We start from the raw sequence: 19,301 nt of genomic DNA, 5'->3' as shown, positions 1-19,301 counted from the left end.
GTAAAAAAAAAACTTGGTCCTGGCTGGTGCTATTCCAATGTTTTGAAAATTTTAAGAGGTAAGGCCTCAGGTTACACCTTTAGGTGATTTTTGATGTGTTCTTTACTTTTTTTTTTTTCCTTCTGAGATAGGGTTTCTCTATGTAGCTCCAGCTGTCCTGGAACTCACTATGAAGACCCAGCTGGCCTCAATTCAGAGATCTGCTTGCCTCTGCTTGTGGAGTGCTGCGATTAAAGGCTGTCTGGTGAGTTCTTGAAGGAAATGACTTGGAAGAGAGTCGGGCTCCCGTCTATTCAGCTCCTCCCTTCCTCTCCCCCTTTCTCCTGTGTGTCTCTTTTCTTTCTGGCCACCAGGTCAGTAGTTTTGCTACTTTACATTATTCTAGTCGTAATACATAGTCACATGGTTGAACTAAGGACGACATGGCAGTTGGATACAGAATGGAACTTCTGAACCTGAGCATTTTCTTGTTATAACCTAATTATCTCTGGTATTTATTGTAAACATGGCTAATTAGTATACCCCATTTCTAATCTTATTCAACACTTTCCAATTTAAACTTCTTAATAATTTATGAAATATTTACATTGTGGTTAGGAAGAGCATAACAAAGAGCACTCTTGCTACATTTAAAACTCTCTTTCCAAAATGCTCAGCTTGCTCACTGAAGAAAGCACTGCGCTGCAGCAGCTTATCTGCATATTCCAGTTGGCGAATCTGTGAAGAGCATGCAGAATTCTGAGGGGGAATTAAAGTTAATAAGAGGCTACCTTGCTCACATAGTACATATAATCTACCTGGTAGTTGAGGCATCTGAGAGGTGACAGGAGATCCAAACTATTTTTTAGACTCATTAAACACCACAACAAATAGTGTAGATTCTCATATTGGAACAATTGGTGCAATTGTTCCAGGTTTCCCCTAGGAAGCAATCAAGGAAACTTGAACTTTACTTCCTTGTACATAAGAGGATGGGCTGTGACCTTCTGACTGTATCACTCTCTGAGAGTTACTCATCTTCCATCATTGCTCTTTCTCACTTTGTGTGGAAGTGATTGCTAAGACTGAAATTTACATCCAATATTTTCAAACTTAGCATCTCAGAAAATACACACCAAAGCCAAAGAAATGGTCCACATTTAAGTTATAGTGGTGCATCCAAAATATTTATTTTGTCAAAATTCATCTTTTAAAAATCCATAGCTTTATATTCAAACAGCTGTAAAGCAGACTGTTAGTTCTTAAAATCCCCAGTGTCATATTTATCAGCCGGATCTTCTTTCACTTTGCAGATGGATTTTAAAACTCATAAGGATGTTCTAGTTGTGGGATATATTCCAACATATCTCCCATAAATGTTGAAATGAAAATTCTAATTGTTATTAAGATAGTAGAGACATATCATATGTTCGTTCCTAAAATATTTGCCTCTCTCTCCAACTATAAAGCTAAGCACGTGTTTCCATGGGCCGAAAAGAACTCCTTTTTTCCTGTATTATGTCTAGGGTTTCAAGGTTGTTTTTAGAATATCCAGTGCCACATGAGCACAAATATTTTAGACTTTATGTTTATAAAACTTTCCAAGAATAAGCCAAGAAACTGTATGACAGGCTTATTTGCATGTGATACCTGTGAGAATATTTCTAGCTTAGAGCTATTTTAGACACGACTGGGTAATAGTGAACTCCTTATGACCCGAAGAGTGTGTATACATTTCTACAATAAATAATGAAGTATAAAAAGGCATGAAGAAGAGTAATGCATTTGGAATTGGGTTTTGTCCCTGAGCTCTTTGAAGGGAGGTTAATGTGTTAAAAGGTGTCGCTATTCGTGGAAATCTGAATGCTGATAAATAATACATAATGCTAGTGATTACCACCTAATTTCAATATTTATTGAAAACTGCCATTTCAAAGCAATCAACGCACATCAGGAATTGTGCTATTATCTACGTTTGTGCAAATTTCCTATAAATATTGAACTTCAGTCATTAACATTAGAATAATTTATTGTTAAATTCTTGGAGATTTGGAGATATATGGAAAACGATTTGGATCTTACACTGTAAAAGTTTTCTGCATATTATATTCCTCTTAAGTTTGATGCAAATAAGACTATGTTATTCAATGAGATTCTTAAAATCTATTCCCTGCAAGTCTACTTCAAATAATTATAAACTGTGAAACTTGGATCTAGTGCCATCACACAGGCCCCACTTAGTGTGGTTCATGGTGACTCTCCAACGAGGGGGAATGTCAATGGCTGCCTATGGAGTATCAGACTACCATGGTAACCTTATACTTCCCAAATTTTTCTCAAGATATTCTTATAGATAGGAAATTTGATCATTCTTTTGAATGAATTCACGCTTATCAATGACAAAATAGGCTGATTTCTGTCATACATTAATAGGCACATACAATATAGATGTCAGAATGATGTTTCATCATCCTTTTCTCATGGACAGTGGGAAATGTTGCTATGTTCTTAATGTGTGCTGTAACAGAAACAATGGAAACACATAACATACATTTGCCAGAAGTTATCTAAACTTTTTGTATGCATTCATCCTAATAACATTGGAATTGGAGCCGAGATGTTCTAGGGGGCAGAACAGCCTCCTTTTTGTTTGTATAAATATTTAAACTGGTTACTGACGACTGACGGTGGCTGAGTGGCAAGCTAGAGATCAACAGAGCCAGCACTCTGCTGGTTTCTGGACCTGTCAATACAACTCACTCCCCCTCCTTATTCTTCCCCACCTACAGCATTCTAAGGGGTGGGAGATGAACTTTTACAGCTCTGTCAATCTGAAAAATCCTTCCAGTTCATTACACCTTTGCTGCGTTCTTTCTTTTGTCAGCAGGCAGTGTTTCATTTTGATTCGCCCTTGGTTGCTCTGCTGTGGAGAGGGACAGGAAATGCACAGGATATAGAGATCTACTTCTTGTAGATTTCTCCCTCAGTCTTTTCCTCACCGTCTAGGGAGCGAAACACTTGCTGACAGAACTACACACAGAGGTTGGGTTTACCATAGGGTTTTAACTAAGTGCAGATTTGGTGTCTTTCCCTTTTGTCACCTTCCGGTCCAGCTTCTGTGGTCATTACTTCCTGTATCTCCCGATCCTTCCTCAGATGGCTGAATTGGAGTGCCTTTCCTAAGGAGTGTAGGGAACCACTGCTCTGTATTTGAGCACTGAGACCCAGCAGGACTTGGAGATCTTCTCTTCACCCACAGTGTCCTTTGATGGTAGCAGGTGGGGGTAGGGGTGGAATAGCCTCTAGTAACTGATCATGTTTGTGAGACTTGGAATTTGGAGAATGGCAGTCTTCATATATATATATTTGCATTTCCTAAAGACAATTCCCTGTCCTCCTAGCACTTCACTGCTAGATGTGGATGAAGTCCTAGTCTGAACTCACATTTCCTGATCATTCTAGCCACCAGTCTGGTTACAGCCCAGCCAGCTGCTGCTGCTGCTTCTGCTATTGTATCGGCCACTGTAGCTCTACATCCTTTTACCTGGAAGTTGAGCCAAAAGTCTTTTCCCCCTCCAAAAATCAAAACGACTTGACTGGAGAGAGAGGAGCTTGCAGAAGAACCACTTTCCTTAGGAATATGCTGAGGCTTTATTTTCAGTGGATTCTTGGGAGGAGACCACTATCATTCTGCCTGTAATTATCTCTAGAGTAGTAATCATCTCCAAAGCTCCGTGATTGTCCTGAGTCTCATGTCTTCACAGCAGTCCTCCCTATAATGCCCAGTACAAAATACTCATCCTGGAGTCATAGTCTGTAATAGACTCTGCTGCACCTATAATAGCTAGTGCCTGTCTCTTCTCCTGTAGTGATCTATATCCTTACATAAAGCACAGAGTAAATGCAGGGATGATATTGTTTTGACAGAGAAAAACAAAGAATCACCAATACAGACAATGACCAGGTTAGCCATCATTTCACAGATAACTCAGGACACTTAGAGGGAATCCCGGTCCTCAACCACAGCATAATCAAAACAGTCTGTCCTGTCTGTCTCCCAAGGTTTATGTGTTAAGGACAAAACATCGATGTGTATTCCACTAAATATTTCCTTAATGGAGTCTTTTGTCACATCGCAGGGCAAATCCTAAGAAAGCAGTGTAGATGGAAAGTTGAGATGGATCCAGTTGGTAATGGATTTCCTGGAGCAGCTGGTGGAGCACTGGGAAGAATCTTACAGTCCAAGGGAGGTGTCCTATCCACATCATTAGCATGCCGAGTTGGTGAGATCTCTCTCCACATCACCGTTTTACCAGCCCAGCTTATCGTTTGGGAAGTGTTTCACCCACCAGTGCCCCTGCCAGCCAGAGTCTCTTTAAGAAAAGACCCCCCATTATTTTGACTGTTTGTTGCTGTTCTTCTCTCCCCCCCCCCTCTTTCTCCTTCTTCTTCGTCTTATTCTTTTTCCTGAGGCCACTGTGTTGGAAAGGCAGACAGAATCCAAAGGATGTGGATAAGGCAAATGATTCCAATCTCATATAAAAAGCAATAAATTATTGCAGTATCTCTTGGTCAGGTAAGCTTTCTGTTTCACAGGTTTATCAGATACTTCTTTAACTGTCAAAAATAACATGACATGGCAGTAATAATAAAGCCATACCCCCATAAAGATGACATAATTAATTTGTCAAGTAGTCTTATTTATGTGATTACCTCCATCTCACGTTGAAAGAAACGCTCAGATAATTGCTATGACTTTCCAATCATCACACAACTCACCATCAAAGCAGGCAAAAGTAAATACTTTTTACCCAAGTAAAAAAATCCCAAGTCCAAGGTTCACTTGAGCATGCTGCCACTTTTGCCATGACAGTTTGAGGCCTACTACCCATGTTAATGTTATAACTGATAGGAGCATTGTAAGTGAAATAATTCTAGAATGGTGATAGCTACAAAACTGAATGTACTGATTATCCAAACTACAAAAGAAGTCTGTTTTTCTAGCATTGCGTGGAGGATGAGATAACAAGTAGGAATTGCCATTATGCTCCATCTTCACAGATGTTCAGCTAGCAAAGGCCCTGTGAAAAGATGAACACCTATGAGAGCTTGCCTTGATGTGATCCTGTTCCACTCCGATTCCTAGTAAGGCTGACCTTTCGTGGACTTCAACAAACTAAGTCTGCCCTGCTTTTAATTCAGCTGTGTCTAGGAAGCAATATTAAAGAATAGAGTCAGAGATGGTAAAATTACTCTTCAGAAAAATAATTTCTATTGATGGTTATAAGAATAGCACACATACACACATACATATACACACATAACATTTTATAGTCTTAATAATATCGGTAATTATTCCTTTTAATGCCCAAGAAAGAGTACAATACATGGAATACAAAACCTTTCCCAAACGTCTTTGGCCAAACTTCTCCAATAATACACGCATACTAAAGCATGTAAAACAGATGAAAAAAGTATAAAACCATAGATTTATTTTTGACCCCTGTAAAATAGGGTGGTTTAGAGCAATGATGATTGAAAAGTAAGAAGTAGGGATCTCAATAGGTAATTTTACTTGTTGATTTCTTGAACAATCTTTACTACAGTATATGTTAGAGGCATATAACGAAGCATAGAAAATTCTAGATGTGTAGAAAATTATGTAGGACAAAACTAGAAATATAAAAATACTGTGCCATAATTTATGGCTGCTGATACACAATAAGTGTTCAATTTAGAGTGAAGTATTGAGGAGGATATTATAGAACACTGCCAAGCCAATTTTCCTTTAATATATTTTAGCAAGCACAGTTTGAAACTTGTAAAAGTCAAAATTTATAATTTGTTGATAATGCTAAATGCTTTACATAGGAGATTGTATATGATTACTCGGGTGCTCAGCTCTGCTGTGTGCTTGTTTTGAGATATGTGGCAAAAGCCGATGATTCTAGGTCACAGGACGGCATTCTAAACTGTGTATTAAATGTCTTAACATCAAAATATGTAACAGAGTGATGCTGACGGCTACACACAGGAAAACAGTATACATGAGGTTATATTCAGAGAATAACTTTCCCAAAGGAAATGAAAGAGAAAATAGGCAAAATATTAGGAAATGTCATGAAAATAAAAATGAAATAATGTAAGCAATATGTGTACATAAATATACAATCCTATAGACTTTGGTATGTAATACCAGAGATGCTCTAATTTCCAAAGTTATAGAATATTTAAACAAATCAGACAACACATTTAAGAAAAGCATAAGAATACATAGAATGCTATAAAACTGCTGTAGCTGTTTCATAGAATGCGCCAGAGCATCCTCCAACATTGGTACCAAGAGGATGCTTTTTCTCATACTTGCTTTTGGGCTTTCTCACTGAGAAAGACTCAATTCCACTTGTAACTAAATAACCTAAATTTGAGCTCTGAGTTGTTGCTACATTTCTCATCTCAAGAAAGTCTCAAGTGTTCTACTTGAGCTCTCTCTCTCTCTCTCTCTCTCTCTCTCTCTCTCTCTCTCTCTCTCTCTCTCTCTCTCTTGTTCTCTCGCGCGCTCTCTCTCTTCACCAGCCATTTATTGCCACCTTTGCCTTAGTAATAATGAAAATATGAAATTTTGCTGTATATATGTTTTCACAGTATTTTTGAAGAATAGTGATTGTTAATAGCATGTTAATAACAACAATTATAATCAAGTCCCCTTTCTAGGATTTATAAAATTCCCATCCAAACTACAAGAATTACATACATATATGCAGTGAAATTAAAAATACATTACTATTTATGTATTTATGTATTTGGCTGTAGCTCAAGAGTGCATTTAAAGTGTTCCTGGAGAACTGAAGGGCACTATTTGTGGAATTAATAAAGACTTGTCATATTCATGTTACACTGTAGAGCTCTGGCAGTAGCACCACTCTTTTCAGCTGTGGCTTTGCTCTTTCCCAGTTCTTAAGTGTTTCAGCTAGAGGTTCTATTATGACCACAAAGCAAGTTGGGCAGGAAAGGGTTTATTAGGCCTACACTTCTCTATGATTGTTCATCTTCATTGTGGAAGTCAAGACATGAACTCAAACAGGGTAGAATCCTGGAGACAGGAGCTCAGGCAGAAGCCGTGGAGGAAAGCTGCTCACTGACTTGCTCCCCATGACTTGCCCCCACCTTTCTATAGAAAGCACGACCACTAGCCCAGGGGATAACACCACCCATAATGGGCTAGGACCTCCCCCATCAACCACTAATTAAAAGAAAGGCTTATAGCTTGATCTTGTGGAGGCATCTTCTCAATTAAGGTTTCCTCCTTTAGATAGTTATAACCTATGTCGTGTTCACAGGAAACTGTCCCACATGCCAAGTAACTTGTGTACTTAAGACAAAGTTTTCAAATGTCTTAAGACAGTTTTTAAACTGCATTTTAAATTCTAAACTAAGCATCATGTCATCATTTCCCCTTCCTTTTCTTCCTTCAACACTTCACATGCACACCCCTTGCTCCCTCTCAAATTCATAGTCTCTATTTTTAAGTTGCTGTTATACACACACCTGCACAATCATATATGTATTCCTAAATATATAAATATAATCTTCTTAGCCATATGAAGGTATTTGCATGTATATGATTTTTGGGCTAACACTCTGCTTTGGATAATCAGTTTGAGATCTCTTCCCTGGAGAAGTCATTTTTTGTGCTCTGAAAGGGAAAATTTTATGGGGCTTCAACTTTAGACAAAGAACTACAGGCAACTAAGGAAAATAATTTTTTTTTACATAAATGACTGTCTTCTTTTATTGTTATGCTTCTCTAGGCCAAGTTGATGTATTGTTCTTTCCCTTCCGTGATTACCACAATGTAAAGATAGATTTAAATGAGGAAAAGTATGAAGTGATGGTAAATATTCATGTAACTTTAAACCCCAGCCACCAAAGGTCTAATTTTGGTTGTGCTTTATTGCCACGCACCGTGTCCCTGGTCTGCGCTCTATGCGCTAGATCCCAGCTCACGAGCTTCGAGAAAGGGGCTGGAGGTTGAGAATACTCATGCAGAGACAGACCGACACACAGACCTTCAAACACTGGTACTAAAAGCCCCCCTTTATTAGCACCATGTAGGATTAAATACACTGCAGTCAATGGCCAACAGGTGAAAATCCCATCCCCTGATCCTCTAAGCTAGGCACAGCTTCTAGTAACTTTAATTAGAAGGTTCTAGGAGGGAAGAGCAGTTGAAGGCCAGGACTCATTAGTCCCAATACTTTATTATCTTAGAGACTGCAGAACACAGAGAATCAATTGATGCCTCCTAGTAGCAATAGTGTTAACAGGGCAGCACCTCCCACTCGAAATGATAAAAATAAATCAATGACAAAACCCTGTTCCTTCAAGTTTTCCTTCCTTGAATTTTTCCCAATAACTTTCACAAGATATCTTTCATGATTCATGTTACCAATATGTCTTGTTTGTTTTTTTGGGGGGGACCAGATCTCATGGGGGTCAAGATGTTCTCCAACTCAGATACCACTTACTATTACCTCCCAGTTGCTGAGACTACAAGCTGAAACTACAAAAATCAGCTGGTGTTTGATGATTTTAGTGATTAATACAGATGAGGCTGAGGTATTGAATAGCTCTAAAATCAAGAAATTTTTTTAAAAAAATATAAAGAAAGTATTGTTTCTAAATGGAGTTGAATGTCCCTGGGTTTTATGATGATAAGGACACCATGTCTGCACAACTCAAAAAAGAAAGGCATGTGAAAAAAATGTGGGTGATATTGGGCAATGAGATGTATTTATAAACTATTAACCATTGTTGAAATGCCAGGGATATAGTTCATACAATATGTTTATGGCCATTAAGACTTTAATGAAAAACTGGTTAAGAACTAGGACTAAGTAGATGGAGCAATAGTTAAGACACTGGCTCCTGTTGTAGAAGACTCTGCTTCTGAGCATAACAACAACACATCAATTTACAACCATCTGTGATTAGCTCTAAGGAATCCAATCCACTGCTGGATCCCTCTGGTCATTGCATTCACATGGCAGACTTACATACATTCATAGAAAACACTCATACACATCTGAAAATAAACAGTAAAAAAAAAAAGAATTTGTTAAGTTTAACTTTCTGTTTACATTGGCCCACATTTTAAGTATCCAAAATTTATTTGGTCATATCTACATTAAAAATATTTGACTAAACTGTGCTGTGCATCTAGAAAACAAATAACTCAATTTCAAAATGAGGAATGAATGGAAACAGAATTCTCAAAAGAGGAAACTCAAATGGAGGAAAAGCACTTAAAGAAATGTTCAACTCTTTAGCCATCAGGGAAATGCAAATCAAAACTACTTTGAGATTTCCTCTTATGCCAGTCAGAACAGCCAAGAGCAAGAAAACAAACGACTACTCATGCTGGTGAGGATGTGAAGTAAGGGAGTCACTCATTTTTTTGCTGGTGGGAATGTGAATTTGTGCAGCCACTATGGAAATCCGTGTGGCAGTTAATCAAAAAGATGGGAATCGATTTACCTCAAGACCCAATACCACTCTTGGGCATATACCCATAGTATGTTTCATCCTACTGCAGGGATACTTGCTCAACCATGTTCATTGTCGTACTATTCACAATAGCCAGAAACTGTAGACAGTCTGGATGTCCATCAGTGGATGAATTGATAAGGAAAATGTGGTACATTTACACAACTGAATATTACTCAGTCATTCAAAAAACTAAATCATGAAATTCTCAGGTAATTGGAGAGGACTAGAAAAAAAAAATCCTAGGTGTGGTAACCCATACCCAGAAAGACAAATATGGTATGTATTTGCTCTTTGCTTATATGTGCACGTTAATTGTTTAGTCATTGATAAGCTAGCTACAATCTGTATATCCACAGATGTTAGTTTGAGAATAGGGACCAGTGGGGAGAGATGGATCTCCTAATGTAGGGGAAATAATATAAATAGTTATAGGTGGATAATGAGGAGTCTAGGAATGGGATGATCAAACAGGGGTAGGGGCAGTTGCTGAGGGAATGTGCGGAAAGGCAGCTAAAAGAGTGGTACTACAGAAACCTAATAAGGTAGAGGATTCTTATGATGCATACATACATGAAGGTGATCTAAACGAAATCAAAATAACAGGGAAGACAGAACTGTGGCTGGGTATCTCTTGTTACTAAGTGAAGCTTATGGTACCAGGAATGGGTTTTATCTAATCAAGATGTTGACTAAAGGGGTTCCATGAGTAGCCCCAAATAACCCAAGTTATTACCAAGGTTTCTAGTAGCACTTACAAACCTCATGGTAAAGTCCTACACCTGAAGACAATACCTATACAACTTATTAAACATGGAGAAATCAAAGTGTGCCTATCTTGATCTTTCACCCTATAGTTGTGGACGGTACTCTGCTTGCCACCAAAGGGGAAAGGCAAACACCAACGCAACCTCAAGTGTTTCAGTTTACAGTGGTGACCTGTCTACAAGATACTAGTGCAATTGTGTAACAAAACTTGTGGGAATAACCAACCAATATATGGTTTGACTTAAGGTCTACTCCATGAGATATAATCCATAGCTAATGCTACTCAGATATCCAAGTTCCTGAGACTACATGGACCAAGGACCTAGGACAAATCCAAATACTACTGTTCTGCTAAAGGAGCAAAGTAAAAAAAAAAAAAGGGGGGGCACCTAGTGACCTTTCTCTATATTCATAAATCTGTGCCTTGCTCAGTCCCCATCAGAGAGGCTTTCTCCTGAAGCAGAGGGAATGAATACAGAGACCCACATCCAGATAATGTTCAAAGACTGAGATACCATGGATCATCCAGCCCTGAATGGGCTGTTCCCATCAAATGCCTCCCCTCAGGGCTCAGAGAGCTCTGAGGAAGAGGAGGTAAGAAGAGTGTAAAGTAAGAACCAAGGACTCAAAGTCTTCTAGACACACCAGAGCTTGAATGGGTGTCCACTGGGTGGGGTCCTACAGCTGAAACGAGAAATGGGAACACACCCCTATCCTTACCCAGAAGCTATCACCAACTGACAGCCACTTACAAATGAAAAATTAGTCTTCTCCAAGGGAGAATCACCAGTCAAACAAACCCCTCAAGGGCAGGCCCCAGGCCCAGCAGGTGGTAGCCATTCATGGACAAGCCCCAGGCCCAGCAGGACATGACCATCGCACACCAAATCACCAGCATCTTCGAGGTTCTTCTCATAATGTTGTCAGAGAAGTTTATTCAGTCATTTACTTTTGACCTATTATACAGATCCTTTCCATTTCTATTATGGCTTCTTTTGGAGTTGTTAATGGATTTTTTGAGGGTGTAAACATGTGTGTGCTGAGAGGATGGACATGTGTGTCCTGAGGGTGTGAACATGTGTGTTCTGAGAGGGTGAACATGTGTTTCCTGAGGGGTGAACATGTGTGTGCTGAGAGGGTGAACATATGTGCCTGAGGGGTGAACATGTGTTTCCTGAGAGGTGAACGTATGTGTCTGAGGGGTGAACATGTGTGCCCTGAGAGGTAAGCATGTGTGTCTGAGAAGTGAACATGTAAGTTCTGAGAGGTGAACATGTGTGTCTTGAGGGGGTGAACACATGTCCTGAGAGGTCAGCATGTGTATCCTGAGGGTTATGCATGTGAGTTCTGAGGGGTGAACATGTGTGAACTTGTATCTATTGTGGCTCTTGTGCTTTTTCTTTGGTTGTTTCATCACATCCTGTTGTGTTTCACTTTGATTTATTTTACTTTGTTATCATTCCTTATATGCCTGCTTCTTTCCTAAGGATGGACTGAAAGGGCAAGGTGGTTCCAGATGGGAAGGGAGGTGGGGATAAACTGGGAAGCGTAGGGGAAGGGAAAATGTAATCCGAATATACTGTATGAAACAAATCTATTTTCAATAGAAGAAAAATATTTTATTAAATCTTAAGTATTACTTTATAAAAGGAAATATCACTTCTTAAAATATTAATTTCTTTAAAACTAATCCCTCACTTTTACTTGAAAAAGTAAAGAGAGCACCCAGTCAACTCTTGTCATCTGGTGTGATGAATCCTGTATAAATTATCATTTAGGCAAGACAATAAAGTAATAACCGCAGATCCAATTTACCTCTAACATACTGATCAGGAGCAGTGTGCTGTATACCCATGTATTATTTGAAATGTAAATCTTAAAATGTAAATATTTTTTTGTGGTTAACTTAGTGCATTTAATTCCCTGGTTATTTTTAGATTAACACATTCTTGGCACATCTATCACACACACAGTAGTTTCAAATAAACAAAGTTAATTAATTCATGTAAATTCAAATATTATTCATAATTCTAAATACTGCAAAAAGTACAATAAAGTGTTCCATCATGGATAACCACATAACTGAAACCATAAAACATGAAATCGCGCATAGAGGGATGCTACTGTAGCTTTTCTCACCACAGCAATTAATTTTAGTCATTTCCTCAGGAAGGTTAATGCTTATGGAAATGTTTAAATCCAGTAAGAAGAGATCATTGGTTCTAAAAAATATTGAACCCTTTAACAGATACCTTTCCAAACGTTTACTCCTGCTATGTCTACACACACAATTTCCATCATGACATCTGTCTAGAATCCTTTCGGGTGTGAGGTCTGTTGCTTTGTTTTCCTTTCTAGATGATGAAGAGGGTATCACAATCTCCTCCCAGTAGCAGGGCCCAGGGCAACAGCACTCCTTCACAAACTGTTCAAGCTCCAGTTCACACAAGTACATATGGAACGGGGCAGGTTTCACACGCAGATGGAGTGGGCGGGACTCAAGCAAAGAGATGCTAAGTTTCAAGTTTCCACTTATTTCATGACAGAAACTATGTTCACTGTTGAGGAAGAGGCTTGCAAAAGTGATAGTTGTACACAGAGAATTGTCTCCCAACAAAGGTGTGCTTATATTTAACATAAATACAGATTTATAATCCCAAGCATTAAAAGCTCTGCATTCATATCTAATCCTGAGCTTCAATTTTTATTACTACAATATTGTGTTCAGAAGTTAACCTTCTGATATTAAGCATCGACTTCTGAGACCAGATGTCTGTGTGATGCTTGAAACTATAGCATTGTCCAGTGAGAGTTTAGATGAATAGGTTCATATAATACAGGATATTCTTAAATACAGGTTTACTAAGACTAGGCATTAAAACTGTTCCCCATTCAGGTCAGGTTTTCTACTTTTATAACCTCTGATAATACATTTTCATTTCCACAGAAAAGAATGAATAGTGTCTTAAAATTCATGTTTGTTAAGATATAGACGTTTCTCAAACATTTGTAGAACATCATTGGGAAAGTCTCTTGATTAGATAATGCTTTAGTTGACAGGACAATTAATTCATAATGAAGTTGTTTCAAGAAACAGCCAATTAAAAGTCACAGTATTTAATGTATAGTGCAAACTCAAATTTAACACAAGAAGCAGAGTAACTTTTCTCCTACATCAGCAACAAAAGTTAGAATTATCAATGAGTCCAGTGGAAAAGAGCGAGTAATCTTGAACTTGTACAATTACAGGCTAGACTTTCTGTAGCCCACTTAATCTCTCTGCCACGTACACACACATGAAAAATAAATCCTTAAGATTTGTTTTGAAACTGAGCAGCATCTACACGGGTGACATGCACAGGAGAAGACAGCGGTCTTAGAGGTCTGTTCATGCTCTGGATTTGCTGTGTTGGGGACTGGACCCTTGAATCTGCTAAGAAGAACATTAGTGAAGTCTTATATTCATCCAAGGCTAGAGGCATGTGTATGTCTGCAAGGAACGGCTAGTTGCTGTGATGTTCAACTAATATTGGTCCAACTTACATATATTGTGTGTGAAAAGAAGGAGGTGTGTTATTTTCTTCTAATATCTGACCATTATTGCCATAAATTCATATAGCTAGTGCGTGGTTGGAAACTTGTGCTTACTGGCAGCTTCAGAGACCTTTCTGCTGATGAAATACACGCAGAGAGTAATTTGGTGCACTGTCTTTTCTGATATTTTGATTTTGACTTCCATAATATGTTCAAATAAACTACATAAAATACAATTTTTTAAAGATGCTAAGATCCAAGCCATAGTTAATTACACTAAAACCCGTGATGTTATAACACATCTTCAATAGAGTTTTAATTAGGATTTAATCTTCCTCTGTTGAATCACAAGAATAAATTTTATAAGCTGCATGTTTTCATTCCATAGACCTAAGCAGGCAACCCTTTAAGAAAAACTATCTTGTCAGATCATGTCCCTTCTGACAGATGGGCCCCAGGAAGCGGGTTTCACCTTTAGCAATTTGAGGGGCAGCACACACTTCATTTTCCCAGTGAAGATAGCAAAGCATTATTTATCATTTCTGCAATAGCATAATTACTCATTCAGCATGGCAGCTATGGTTTACAGAACACATTGCAGCTCGGGTTTGTTTATTGGTTGCACTTTGCACAGCTTTCAATCTCCAGTTCATCCCCAGTCACTCTGCTCCTGAGATAATCCTTGGTCAGCTAAAATCACAGACGTGGAAAGAGCTCCTTGCATTTTCTGTACTCCAGGACATCATTGCCACTGAAGCAAGTGCCAGTATCTGCTGTTGCTATGTTACAAGGCATTTAACAGAACTTATAAAACAGGCCATTTCTTCATGCTTTAGCAATCAAACCTCCATGAAGCCATGATGGCACTTACTTATGGGTTTTGAATTATACAAGAGACCCCTTCATAGTTTCAGCCTCAATCAATTACAGTTAGATGCAATGAACAGTTGCAAAGCAGTAATTAGGAATGATGCAATGTAATTTCACTTTAAATATATTTTATATGGAAATGAACATAAAGTATATCTATTATCCTATCTTTTCCTCTTTACTTTCTTGCCACCAAGCAGTTCCCTTTCAAAGAATTTATTTTGGTTTCTGGAAATAAACACCACAAATGAACTCTTATCCTCCTTGGCCACTACTCAACAGGCATCAATCACACATAGATTTATTTGTATAGCATGTTTTCATTTTGAGCATCTCTAACATGACACGAATGTGGTAGACTAGACTGGAATCCCTTCCTCACTTTAGTCTATTTTTGGCTGTAGGAGTTGTCACCTCTTGGATCTAGCCTGACCTCCCTTCTACCTACCCAATGCCAAATGTCATTGTCAAACAAATGAGATGAAACCATATGAAGCTGAAGGAGGAAGTTCAGAAGGTATTGCCAAATTTCATTTGCTCCTTAATTGCTAGAATGAGATGTAATTAAGTCATATAAATTGTTTTAAATAATCAATCCCACAGAGGCAGGAAAATTTCTTCACATACACACATAAACAAAAACACACATACATGCTCCTCAAATTTCACTTAGCATCTGGGAATGGCTTCGGCTTTTGTAGTTATCCTCCTAGAACATATTTGTTGATAATTTGACACTACCCATAGTGACCATGGTGGGAAATGCCAATATTTGCTCCCATAAGAACCCCAAATGGTTAGCATGATTCTGTTGGAACTCCCTTCACTTGGTCTTTGAAATTCTGCCTCATATAATTCACTGAAAAAAAAAAAACTGTTGGAAATGGATGTGCGATGGCCAACTATGTCAACCATATCATCTTAATTTGGCTGGAAAAAAATTTTCAGAGAGGAAGTAATACAAGGCAGTGAGGCATAGACAGTGGCTGTCACGTTCTTGGTTGCTCTCCGTTTATAATATTTATGCTGTATCTTCTTAGCTTTTATTCTAGCTCCTAATTTGCATCGTCATCCTCTAGATTGTGTATTGTATAAAATCAAACAGGTTGGACATATGACTCAGTGAATAAAGTGCTTGCCAGATAAGAATAAGAATTTGAATTTGGGTGTGAAGTGTCAATGGGAAAGCTGAGTATGGTATTGTGATACTGGAACTCCAGCCTCCAGGGAGTGGGCAGAGGAGGGGACAAACAGATCATAGAGAGTCAATACACAGTCTCTCCAGCTGAAAATGTCAGTGACATCCAGTGAGAGAACTCAAAAAGTTAAGGTGGAGGGTAGTAATGGAAGATACCTGATGTTGACATCTGGATTCTACACACTCACAGTCCATGCACACACACACACACACACACACACACAGAGAGAGAGAGAGAGAGAGAGAGAGAGAGAGAGAGAGAGAGAGAGAGAGAGATGCTTCCACTCCAAACACACACACGTGCACACACTCCACACACAAAGTAGAAGAAACAAAACTGTTTTGGCTGGTGATGTGACAAGCTTCAGGAAACAAATGGTGTCCTGAAATCTTAAATTAAGAAGTATTTAGAAGTATTTGCTTGCAAAGTCATGAAGATGGCAAAGAATGCAAGTAGAGAGGAAGGGTAAGTATCCCAAGATGATGAGATGGATTACCTTAATTGCCTTACAAAAACCCATTGTGCTTCCATTCCTCCTTCCTGAATTCAAGTTGCTTCTGAGCCTTAGACAAATGCCACCTGTGACAGATGTTTGTTAAATGGAGATCCTGAAAACGCGCAAGTCATGAGCACACACACACAAAGAATCAATAGGGCTGTGTTCTTGACAAATATTGGCAATGTAATGTGAGGGTTAGTGATTTTTCTGTAATTCAATTGGTTCTGATTATCTTCAAACACTGGAAGACAGGTCCTAAACGATGTCTTGAGGAGAAACCACAATGAATAGGAGCAGGTTGCGAGAAAATAAGCGCAAGGAATGTGACGATTCTTGTGGCATACCTTCCAGAGTGAGTTTTTATTTGACATTTGAAGAAAGGAAGATCAAAAGAACAGGACTGAGACACTTAAGGTAGAACACACAATAAATGTGTTTTATATATAACTTCAGACTGTAAATGTCCTACATATAAATGCAGAATGTATGTGTACTATATGAATGCAGAGTGTGTATATACTATATATAAATGTGGAATATGTAATACTTTATTTAAATGCAGGATATTCACATACTGAATATAAATGTATATAAATGTCTATACTATATATGAATGCACTACATGCAAATAAGAATGTACATGTATTATGTGAATGCAGAATGCGCACGTAATACATGTAAATGCAAGATGTACAGGTGCCATGTAAATGCGGGATGTACTTTATGATGAGCAAGATAGACCTGAAAATAAATATGGCACCAAACATTACTGATTGGATTGGCATTTAACTGATTCTACTGTTCAGGTATCATATAATTTCATGAGATGCATGGTCTCCTACACTTTGAATATATAAACTTAGTTAACTTGGAAGCTAATTGTCAGATGATATGCTAATGCAAAAATGGAAGACGAATGGAGATGATTGAAAATAAACCACTAAAAGGACATTTAATAACCCGTACTCTTTTTAAAATAACAACGGGAGCCTACACTAGACATTCAAAATGCTTGTTTAGTTATCAATATGTTTTATTGTTTTGTTTTTCTACTTTTTTAATAAAGATTTTTGGACAAAAATATTGTTTGTGTTAGCCAAGTTTATTCATTCTGCCAGAAAACTATTATTTTCTGATTATGCTAAATAAAAACATAAAAGATAATGAGATTTCTTGTAATCAAAACTAATTCAATAGAACACTACAGAAATTTTAATTCTTCGAATCAAGTTAAATGGTTTGATCAAAACTTTTAGACGGGCATCCAGGACCTCAACTACCTATATCGGAACTGCTGTAAAGTGGTCCATCGGTCAGAGTTTCCATCCTCCAGTAAAGAGAAATTAGATAGACAGTCTTTCTTTGTACTTGCTCTGACTCCTCTGTTAAAAAAAATGTTGAAATGCACGAACTGACTTTGTAGAGCCCATTCTCTATCTAGAGTTACCTTGCTCAGTCTAGACATGGGGTCGGAATGGGGAGGGTTGGTACTGCCTCCAAGAAGGGTCCAGTCATTGTTGACTTCCAAGGGGAGGCCTTAACTTCTCTGAGGAGAGGATGGGTGTGTGAGGAGAAGGGGTAAAAGGGAGGAGAGGAGGGAGAGGGAACTTGGATTGGTATATAAAAAAATTAAATAATTAATGAAAAAAAGTTGAGCTCAATTGAGGGATGGCTGATTCTTATTTACTTATCTGGCATATTCTATATTAACTTCAATGATACTCATTGATCATATTCTTATATGAACAATTACTATGTCTACAAAATAAACACAATAATACAAGGTTGCCATCTATGAGACTTTTCATTAATTCATTTTTATTTTTCTCTTTACATATAAAAAGAAAAAATATTGTATATTAAATATTTGGAGAGAAAATTAAACAAGAAAATGTTCGGCCATGCTTATTAAAATATAAAGGCAAGTTTTGATGCAAAAGGTGAAGGCTATCATCTTGAAAGCCTACTTTTTTTATTTTATTAGATTTTTTTTAAAAAATACCAATCCAAGTTACCACTTCCTCCTTCCTCCCATTCCTTCCACATACCCTTCCACCCCACCCCATCAAATCCTCAGAGAAGGTAAGGCACATTGCTTTGTGGAAGGTCCAGGGCCCTCCCTACTATATCTAGGCTGAGCAAGGTATACATCCAAAGAGAATAAGACCCCATAAAGCCAGTACATTCCATAAATCCTGGTGCCACAACCAATGGTCCTTCAGTCTGCCCCAGCCAGGCAACTGTCAACCACAGAGAGAGGGACTATTTAAGTCCTATGCTTGTACCTTCCCAGTCAGGCTGGAGTTGGTGAACTCCCATTAACACAAGTAGACTGTTTCAGTGGGAGAACCCATCACGGTTTGACCTCCTTGCTCATATTCTCACTCTTTCAACTCTCTGCCTCTGTTTCCATCAGTTGCTGGATGAATATCTATAGTGATATTTAAGATATTCATCAGTCTGACTACAGGGAAAATCAAGATCTGGGTCCCCTACTTTATTGCTTAGGGTCTTAGCTGGAATTAGCCTCATCTTATACCTGTCAGATGAAAAAAGCTAAGATCAAAAACACCAATGATAGCTTATACTGGAGAGGATGTGGAGTAAGGGGAACACTCATCCATTGCTGGTGGGAATGCAAAAATGTACAACCACTTTGGAAGTCAGTATGGCAGTTTCTCAGAAATTTAGGACTCAACCTAACTCAGGATCCAGCAATACCACTCTTGGGTATATACCCAAAAGATGTTCAATCATAGTACGAAGGTTTTTGTTCAACTATGTTCATAGTAGCATTATTTGTAATAGCCAGAACCTGGAAACAACCTAGATGCCCCCCAACTGAAGAATGGGTAAAGAAAATGTGGCACATCTACACATTAGAGTACTACTCAGCGGAAAAAAAA

Source organism: Alexandromys fortis, unplaced genomic scaffold (assembly GCF_014885135.2).
Source record: "Alexandromys fortis isolate MF-2015 unplaced genomic scaffold, M_Fortis_MF-2015_v1.1 scaffold_66, whole genome shotgun sequence".
Classification (NCBI taxonomy): domain Eukaryota; kingdom Metazoa; phylum Chordata; class Mammalia; order Rodentia; family Cricetidae; genus Alexandromys; species Alexandromys fortis.
The sequence above is the reverse complement of the archived record's forward strand: the minus strand, read 5'-3'. Positions refer to the sequence as shown.